Source organism: Thermobia domestica, chromosome 7 (genome assembly GCF_964235325.1).
Source record: "Thermobia domestica chromosome 7, izTheDome1.hap1.1, whole genome shotgun sequence".
NCBI lineage: Eukaryota > Metazoa > Arthropoda > Insecta > Zygentoma > Lepismatidae > Thermobia > Thermobia domestica.
Genome location: NC_137460.1, coordinates 30,715,448 through 30,726,580, shown reverse-complemented (window position 1 = coordinate 30,726,580; position 11,133 = coordinate 30,715,448). Strand labels below are relative to the sequence as shown.

The 11,133-nt window shown below is 35.3% G+C and overlaps 1 protein-coding gene across 2 annotated transcripts in view; it reads right to left on the bottom strand.

Moving 5' to 3' along the window:
• Positions 1-11,133, bottom strand: part of LOC145689973 (uncharacterized) — a 47,311-nt gene that overhangs the window by 23,730 nt on the left and 12,448 nt on the right. The gene's annotated exons all lie outside the window — the stretch shown is intronic.

Below are 11,133 nucleotides of genomic sequence, written 5' to 3'. Positions count from 1 at the left end.
TAACTGGGCTTTTATTATGTTACTTTCGTTGAAGTGTGTATCATAAGGAGTAACAATTAAAAATGTACGTCGGAAATTATGATTTAGGAGTATCATTTGTAAAAGAGAGAAAACTTACTACATAACCTTCTTATTTAAAATAAACTCTTGCGTTCAGCGAGCTTTTGGGAAATGCCCTCTTTAGAGGAAGATGAGTGACAATAAGAATAAAATTTTAAAATACGTAAACTTTATAGCCAACTGGTCTGTCATTAGCTCCGGAAACGAGTTAATCGTTTAAAATTAAATTTTTCACTGCAACTAGGACAGTCGGTCAAACGGTCTTAGCATTTTGTTACATTACCTTCACTAGAATGAGGATCCTAGAAATAATAGTAGGGGTTTAAAAAGTACACCAAAAATATGGTGTCTGAAGAGTGGATTACGACAGGGTGGTAAAATTTGATATATAAAATCTGTACTGAAAACCAGTGGGCAAGTGATCTACACTTTATGGTATAAAATTAGAATTTGTGTAGTAATCTTTATTATTAAAATTCCCGGACGACAGAAAATCAACATGTAATATACAGACATTCAACACACGTCACCTGTTGTAATTTAGTGATGACACATTCATAGAATATATAGGAAATTTTCGGAAAACTAGGTAGTTATGCAAATATTGCGAAAACTATACACCTCAAACACAATATATACACCTGACTCCATATTTTTAACACGGTTAACGTCTAAATCTGCAGGTCTCGTGGTATAGATTTTCAGGAATCTTTTCATGGAAACCAAGTATTTTCATCGTTTTTCTTCTAAATCACGCCTTGCCCGTTCGCTGTGTCCCGTTACTTACGAAGACTCTAATTCTTGGAAAAAATATGTCCAAAAACCACACTTTTTTACTGGCTAATTGATATCCATATTACATGTTTCATTCCCGACAATCTTTAATAACAAGGCAGTGTACCCTGGGGTAAGACGCCGATAGTGATTAGAATGAACAGAAATAGAGATCATCGAAAAGGGAGCAACACGTATTATATACCGGCCAACAAGAGCATTGAAAAAGTTAAATAGGAGCATAAAATGGGGTTAAAATTAGATAATGTGGAATATAGCGAGAACGAGAAGAAATATTGGAAAAGAATAAATGTAGGAAATACCACCCATAGTCGACTGAAGGCAATGAGGTAGAATGCGCCCTTGCGAAGAGAGTGAAGTATCTCCAAACAGACAAAGCGCGTGAGCAACATTGTAACAATGTGCCACGGAAATGAGCGAAAAAGGTGGCAAAGAGTATGAAGAATGAAGGAACGAAAACGAATACCCTTTTCTGGGTACATAGGTCACTAGTATGCGAAAGGGACGGAGATTCATCCTACAGCAGGTAGATAGAAAAACGTGCAGGAAGGATGCAAATGCCGCTTGTATAGGCAGTCAGTAAAACAGTATTCCACACTGGGTTGCATATATCGCGTACAGAGAAAAAACGATGAGATGCATACTGGAAACAAATATCTGTGAGCAGTATTAACGAAAAACGAAAATGCATTGCACAAAACACAGTAATGGCAGGTGCTCCACATATGTAAGATTCACAGCAAAGGTAATAAAAGTTCCACGCATGAGTATCAACATTACATCATTAAGAAAATAAGCATACATATATACTTACAACAAATGTAAGAAGGGAAAAATGCTGGAAAACATACGCACACTCCTAATAAGTAGCACAAAAATATTTCAGCAAGAAATCGGCAAAAAAAACAGTGGCTCAACGAACATTTGAAAATGGATTTATTGGGGCATATAGAGACCGTTGACGTCAACTGAAGAACACAAAACCACTGAATTTTGGAAAGTAGTCTGGTCCTGTTGATAGATATCCAGAAAAAACTACACGTTCTTGAATAGACGCAAGTGCCATGGAGAAGTCATTTGATTATGCACAACATTCTGACGTGTCAGGATGTTGTTTCTGTTGTGCAGATTGTCGAGTTGCTGAAGGCGTACGGCATCAGATACTTTGAGTACGAACTTCTTCCAAATTCTGAAACAATGCACGTCCAGAGATTATTTTAAACCAGTTGTAAGCGTAGGTAACTTCATAATGTTGCTCTGCTATCCAGTGGCATATTGTTGCCAAGTCGGCTGAATCATAACTCGTCCACGGGTCGACTAATAGTACCGTTTGCTCATTGACCTCTAGAATGACCACCGGTTGGAACCACGTCTTAATGATCTGCTTTGTCACTTTCCCAGATTATGATGATTTACAAATGTATATGTTTTGTGGGAGGAACATTAAATTATCCTCGCCGTGAACAGTAACGAGCGAAAGTACATTTTCAACAAAGGTGTTAGCGCTTTCGTGCATTTGAGTGGCCTTCGTCGTAAAGCTATGCGTTACCAAATGTGCAACTTTTCGTAAAACCATTCAGTGATGTGTTCTAAAGAGCAATAATAATTTCTTTGAAACTAGCAATATATCTTGCTTGCTTTGCTTCCAACGCCCGTCATTACAAATCTGTGTCATGTACAATTAGACGCCGCTGTTTGGCTGCCGTAAATTTCTCACAACGGCAGTTCAGTCTATTGGGGTTATCTTATCATGATTGTTTCCACCTTTTGTTGTCTGTTTATCACATGAGATAGGCCTACTCTGCATTTTGATTCGTTTCAAGTGTTTCTGTACCGTTTTCCAGGATATCTTTCTATTTTTCCCCGTTTCCAAAACGATACTACCTTCCGCTTATATTCCACGTCCACAGTGTGACAGCTGTTGTTCCGTGTTATTTGTACGTTAGATGTTAAAGGTTCATCACACTCCTCCAAGTCTGGTCTATTGCTCCCATTAATCAGTCGCTTTCAATATCAATATACATGTGTCCATTAGTTTTGTAACTTTCCAGGGAAAAAAATAGTCCTTGAGCTCCATCTTCATTAGCATTTGCGGTGTCCGTATACATTGTGTTGAATGATACGCCTCCATTAGTATAACAACATTCATGGGATTCACATAGACGTCCACAAACGTCGCAGGTACACCTCCACCTCACGTCAATTTGTTGCACACGCACGAATACGAACATGCACACAGACTGCACAATTGAGAAGCAGTTCAGCCACAACAGCTCCCTATGTTCACCACTAGGTCTCACAAGCAGTTGAACGTCTCATTGCTTGTCTTGTTGAGGACAGTACATGTGAAAGACGCAAATGCACACAGACGTTACTGGCTCAACACCTCCCGTTTGCCAACTTTGCGTGTCTAATCCAACTCGTGTTACATACGCCGCTTCCTATACTCTCACTGCTCACAACTGGTTTTGTGTTTAACGCCAACGCGCTCATTCTTTCCTTAGAGTAACCTCATGTGTCATAAAGTACGACGTCATCTGACCTTCCATTCATTCACCTATTATTCCTTTCTACCACACACACTGAGCTTTTTTTTTTTTTTTTTTTTTTTTTTTTTTTTTTTTTTTTTTTTTTTTGCAACCCACTATGCAGTACTGTCTCGCTACGAATTTACGGAGTTAACATTCTTTCTGCTTATTCTCCCATTTTCCTCAGTGAGATGAATAATTGCCTCTTTCGCCCACTAGCGAACAATGTACCCAAAGCAAAAACATTATTTTCTGTTTTCCTTTCGTCTTCCTGCCTGCTCCCTTGTACCTTCTTCGCTCATTTCCGTAACACATTGGGACAATATTGTACCCGTGATTTGTCCATCTCCGGATCTTCAGCTTTATTGGCATGGGAATGCGCTTCTGGGTAAATATAATAAAATACGTGTCGCTTCCTCTTCGATGATCTCTATGTCTCTTCAATCTTACAACAATCGACGTGTTACAACGCGGTACCCTGCCTTGTAACTATATCTACGTAATTCTAAGCGACTCTTTTAAACACACGCTAAAGGGAGTAAGAATTACGAAATAACTTATTTCCTCGCCTTTACCAAAGCAACCTGAAAAGCGCGGACATTCCATTTATGATAGTAAAAGTCCCTTTTCTTTATAAAAATGTGTGCAGAAACTGGTCAACTTCTTACTCCAGTAACGAATAAGATCAAGCACTTGCTCGGATCTGAAATCTGAAAGCAATACGCATAAGCTTACACCGGTTGTATTTACCGAACGATCTGTGAAATTCAAGAATCAAAATTAGACATTAGTTAACCTGGAGATTCTGTTGTAAGGACCACACCCTCGTGATGGGGCGTGTGTTTCGCTGGCTAGAAGCAGATAAAGAACTTATTGTGAATACATTTGCAAAAGTATGAACCAAGATCGTAAAGTGTAAAATAAAGCAACACCCACGACTTTCGTCTGAAGTTTGATAGTAACTTACACTGCGTATTTGAGCACCAGACGATAAAAAGTGAAGAAAATAGAATATACATTTTACAAATAAAAAATGGTACACATTCGGTAATGTACGTAACTAATTAACACTGTGACTAACCAAAACGTTCCTAGCCTCAGAATTAAAACTTTTCTACTGCATAAAAATATCGAATAAACTAAGTCACCCTGGATTCCTATCACCCACTTTCATATGATCCTCTTGTATATATATATATATAAATTGACCTACCACACTTGCTACATAGCTTTATAACAATATTATTACCATCCCCTTACGTACTACTACGCAGGTGACGTGACGTGACCTAATTATCTTAGATATTTCGATTCCGTTACTTTTGTAATGTGATATCTTCCCATTATACGAATCAACTATATCTATAGTGAAGAAAATTTAGTTTAAATTCCGCTCATGCTAAGTAACTTACTCAAAGCTTTCTTCTCAAATTCATCAGTCTTCTTTCCTACGTATTAATAACCAACTACATATTACGATAGATTGGGCTTGTTACAGTGTTTAGTAATCCAGCTTAATTTAAAACGAAATACGGGAAACGATCATTTTCCCAACGTGGTGATGCATGTGAATTGTTTCTCTGACAAGATATATTGTGATCCTGCTCAACACACACATTATCCTTCCTACTCGATTCAAAGTAGTGTTGACGAACCATACGTTAAAAACACAAATCTTGCTCCGTGATAGCCTATTCAAATATCTACATTTATTGCCACGATTATAGCAACAATTATCGCTTAAGTAAATTATTATACATCCAAAGAAACTTCACCTACAATGCGACATCTTTGATATTAAGGTTTAAAGTTTTACAAAATAGTAAACTTTACTGACTCAGATATTCATACGTTATTCATGATAAATGTTCATAAATATTTCGTATTTGTGCGTACTGAACCGGACACAAGGATTACAGATTCATGTGCAATAGCTTTCTGGTTTGCAGATGTTTTCTCTAAAAAGTCAGTTGTATTTATGAAAGTTTCCGCAGGACCTGCTATTTATTTGTTATTATATTTATTTATATTATATTTGTGAGTTATAGGACCAGGAAAGTTGGAATATACAATGGATAGTTACCAAAAATTAGCGGAAACAATATGTTCCTTATCAATGACAATTGCCACATAAAAGCCTAACCCTGAAAGTATGATTTACGAACAGTACTTTGAAGCACGTAAGTCAGACTGCATGGTGTAGGCTAAGGTTACAACATTAAAATTACTCAATACGAAGGCAATTTTTCACTACAAGCTCAACTTTTAAATTAAAGATAAAACGATTTTATAACTTTTGGAAAGAGCTTGTTTTCTCTACGTTAGAATTCCGTTGATAACGCAGCGCTCTCGTTTTGAACAGTAAAATTCTTTATTCAGCCACTATCGAGGCTGTATTCCGTTCTAAAATAAGGTGGCATCAAATATAAGGATAGTTTTAATACATTGCCTTATATCAGATTTGCACAAGGGTATGCTGTTCATGTCAAAATGTTATTTTTTGTTGACTGGTCTCGTTTTGAAAATAGAAATAAAAGAGAAATCAGTTTAATGAACACTAATATGTCTGGCTGATCGCAATATTATGTGAAAAGAGAGGGAGAGAGATATGATTATGCTCTTTTCAAGACAGATTGTATTACATAAACTTCACACACACACACACACATATATATATATATATATATATATATATATACACACAGAAAGAACATAGTATTTTAGAATATGTAATAGGTTCTTTCGTTTCATACAACAAGTTTTATAATTTGTTGTAACTTCGTTTAAAGATGTAGGTTCTATACTTAAGAGAGAAAAATTAACACGTACTTCCAATACTCAAAATCCCTAATTCAAACTAGTGGAGCACATCCTTGTAAAGAAGTTAGAAATACCTGAAATCACATTGCGATATTAGGTTCGCTATTTTATATTCTCGGAGGGGGGCGCGGTGGCTCAGTGGTAGAGCGTTCACCTCTGGTGCTTGGGCTCCCGGGTTCGATCCCAGCCCCCGCCAAGTGAACTTTGTGGTGGACAAACACCGTGCTCGTGGGTTTTCTCGGGGTTCTCCCGTTTCCTCCCACTTTCTTCATTCCACCATTTTACTCATCTCTCATCATCACCGTCTCCTTTAGCCTCACCGGCATAACCGTGGGACGTAAAACTTAAAGATTTCATTTTTTTTATTCTCGGAATTGTTTGAACTCATGATGATTCCAAGGGGTGGCCTGAAGCAGTAATTCTATACCGCTTTAAAAGTTACAAAATTTTTCTCGGTGCAGATCTCCGACTATGTACAGCATGTATTATAAGTGTTTTCTCAGTACTATTTCATCCCCTCCCCATATGAAATTGTGATGTAATATATGAGTTCCTAATACTGGTGACAAGGGTGGTGTAACAATCGTACAAGCGTAGTGCACCCTTCACGTGTTCGGTAAGATGAATGGTGGTTTCCTTAAAATAAACTTCACAATTTTACACGCCAATTGCGCAAGTTCCAGTGTGGTTCGAAACTCATGTAACAGCATAGCGTATCGATCGAAACATCGTTGTTGCATAAGCAAAAGTGCCAATGGGCCAAACGAAGATTGGATTTGATTATATATAAGTTTAGCATGCGCTTGAGAAGCGAGGGTATATGAAACGTAGACCTACGGCCCAACCTAGTATCCAAACCATATAATTTCCTAATGGGAATAGAACTGAGTCTTCCTTGCCAAAGGTGCGTACGCCAACTACGTGGGAACTTGTTATCCAAACAAGGATGATGAGGATGAAGCTGCTTGGTATAGCTCTTCTTTAATTAAATCATATATATATATATATTAAAGTGATTCCTTTTGGAGGCTTATAACCGATGACTTGTATTTACTTTTAACCTTCAGTCCTTCAGTAAAATTTTCGTCCATGCTAAACAGTGTTTGTGTGCATAATCATATTGCTAATTATTTGTAAATATCTTTCCGATAAATTTACTTATTTAATTCAAACACTTCTCTCACACCATCTGGTTTTCCATATTGTGTTTAGTTCCATTCTCATATTTATATTCCGATATTAAGCAAAAATTCAAGCCTCATATTAGCCACAAGGAAATAAATGCAATAGGCAAATTTATAGTACTATCCAGCTTCTGGTTTCCATTTGATAAGATTCGTACGAAAAATGATTGCGAGAGAAGAGTGCTATAAGTTGAAGTTTTTGTTTCTTGTTTTTGGATACGACGAACACCTTTGTTGAGAAGGGCAATTGCTATTTACGCAATAAATGTATTAGTAAGTTGCGTTCTTCGTAGCCACATATAATAATTGGTATGTATATTTGGTAAAGATTTATATATATTAATTTTTCCTTCAATTCGTTGTAACAACTCTTTCAATAAATTAGTAAGTTAGACCATTACGTTAAGTTGCTATGCCTATAATTATTTAATAATTTTCTATTCAATAATTTTATTCTAATAATTTTCTTTGCTAGTTTGGTTGTGAATGAACTTACTAGTTACATATGCTTCAGACTAACATATTAGTTCAGCATTTTCGGCACAAACACACACAAAGAAATTGTTTTAAACATAAATACGTACCAAATTTACTGTTGTTTGTTTTGCGCTAACTTAACACCGAATTTCAAACCAGATATAATGATATATTTTTAATGAAGTAGATTCCTAATATAGTCTTGTATGCTAAATCAAATTATCGGAGTAGGTCATTGTCAAATATGTTCATGAAATCCTTTGCCGTTATTTTTCTGTCTTAATTAACACTGTTTGATGTACTTTTTCTAAATATAATATATACCGACGAATTGTCCTAGCTTATTTATTTATTTGCACATATTACAGGGCACAAGCCGTAATTACAATAGGCATGCACAAAGCAAAGTATAAAGATTTCAGAAATAGAGCAAAAATATATAGATTCAAAGAAGATTGTAAACAAAAGTTACAATTAGAAAAAAAAAGAAAAAGAGAGAATTACATACTTTCTTTTCAAACTATGTCTGTTAAGACAGGATTACATAATGCAAGACAGTAAAAGTAGTATGTACATATACAAGTACATACATACAGACAGACAGACACACACACACCTAAACATATGGGGGCCGCGGTGGCTCAGTAGTAGAGCATTCACCTCCGGTGCTTGGGGTCCCTGGTTCGATCCCAGTTCGCGCCATGTGGACAAACACTCTGCACATGGTTTTCTTAGTGTTCTCTCACTTTCTTCATTCCACCATTTCATTAATTTCTCATGATCACCGTCTCCTTTAGCCTAACTGGCATACCGTGGGACGTAAAACTTAAGATTTCATTTCATTACACACGTACACACACACACACATACATATTATATATATATATACAGTGCTGTATTTACGATTTTGTTTCTTGGGCTTTGCCAACTTTACTTCTGAAAATGTGAATATTATGCAAGATATTTAATTTACTTTAATATAGTAAGTAAAATTTTGAGGGGGGGCTTAAGCCCGGAAGCGTACCACAATAAGCCATTATATATATATACATAGATATATATATATACATAAACATATGCATAGAGTATTTCTAGGAAGAACAGAGAACGTGTTAAGCTATTCTAAAGCTAAATGAAATCACAATAACCAACAAGCGAGTCTGGAACAATGAACGCAAAAATGCATATAAATATAAATCTTAATACAATACTGTTATCATATGGTTTATTTCCCTTGGAACAACAAGAATTCTTTTCTAGGATATTTCATTATAAAACAATACCATTGTCTATTCAAGAATCACAGAGTCGATGTTCTATTTTTCTTTATAAACTCGGCCAAATTTCATAGTTTTTTTTACCGTGTATATATACATGAGAGAAGGCATCGCAAAATCTACACGTCTGCAGTCATTTCCGTAACATTATTATATCTTTTACATAATCTAATTATATGAGAATTTGAATAAGCTTGTGAATGTGATTTTCAGATCAAAACGGAGGTCTCATTAGTAGAAATTTCTTGTTGGTATTAAAGTACAATAACTTCAAACTCTTAAAATTATCATTTATTGCATTTACAGATCTATAGAGGAAAACAAATTTCATAAATTAAAGTTGTTGATTAAAGTTTCAATCTGATCAATAAGGCATTTTTTTCTTTTTTTTTACTTTCGTCTGTCCGCTTATTGCTGCATATACTGCGCGAGAACTTCCGTGCTGACTACCGTTTTATATATCGTCTACTGAAGCATTAGGCCACTTTAAGAATCATGATAGCCTTCCTGTAGTTATATTGCAATATTGCCTCACTCTATTGCTCTCATTCTATTGCTCTCAAATACAAAGGGTGCACTTTATCCGGAATCATTGCATTTTGTCACATATGTGTAGCATAATTAAATCAGAAGACTGATCTCCAAAAAAGGAAATAACAATAGTTCAATTGATTTTGTTCTCTAATAGTATATATATATTACTTGAGTTTTATATACAACAGGTGTTCCATGTATTCTGCAAACATTATCAGATTTGCTTTGTCCATATATGATACACATGAATATCTGGAAAGAATTTTCGACCTCCCTGAAAACAGGTAAGGAATTCTTTAAAGATACAAATACTTCTGAAATGTTAAGTGTCCGTTACAAATATTCTAAAATGATGTGCTTTTTCTTTTCGTGTGAAGCATGCTGCTTAGCTGCTCTCATGGATTATTACAAAATTTAAAAGACTTTTATTAACTTATATTCCAAGATATATTCACAATTTAGCTTCATTGCTGACAGTACGCAAATTATTGATAAGCTATAATGCACTTTAGCGTTGGTTTGGTTCCTATACCTGTAAGGTAAATTTTGGTCAAAATAGGGAATAGAGTAGTATCTTACTCAGATATGCTTCCAATTATTACCTACCAAGTATATCTTACTTGTTACTGTAGAGATCAACAATAATTTCCGTATCTAATGTCACAAACTCAGTCAAGGTCAACAAAAGGACACCACGAGTTTGCCTTAATCTTCCTGTCTGACCAATAAGACATTTTTTCCCCTTACTTTCGTTTGTTTCTTACGGTTGAATAACTAAGAATATTTATACTTATGCCGGAAGAAATTTCGTGCTACTTTCGAGTGTAAAGCTGTCACTACAAGAAAACTAAAATATTCTTGTGTTGCCATATAAAGAAATTGATCTCCTAACAAATGTGTACAATAAGAACACGGTGACGAGTAAAGATCAGCATCATCACAAATATCGATGTGAATATTACTATTACTACTTTTAATAATAATAATAGTAATAATATGTAGAAGTAGACTAAGAAAAAATATTTCGCATAGGGCCAAAAAGAATGGTATGAAAGACAAGAGAGCTAGTTTAATGGAGGAAAATGCATATAGTAATATTTACGAAACTTGTTATTCGTCGAACTAATATTGAAGAACTTAAACATTTGAAAATCCGTAACTGAAGAACTTACTCATTCGAAAATCTCCAGTAACAGTTATATTCTTAGAATTAAGATTCACAAAAATAAGCATTACATACCATGATTACAGAATGTATTATTGCCTTTCAGCGTAATGTGTGAGTGTTGTATGCAAAATTGCACAAGAAGTGAAATTCTAAATTCTAAACAATCTCAACCGTGAATAACAATTAATTGAATGTATAACACACATTTTAAAATTCGCACAATTAGCCAACATCATTCGTAGGAAGGACAATTGGACTGGACACATCTTGTGAAGAAATTGTCTTCTTTA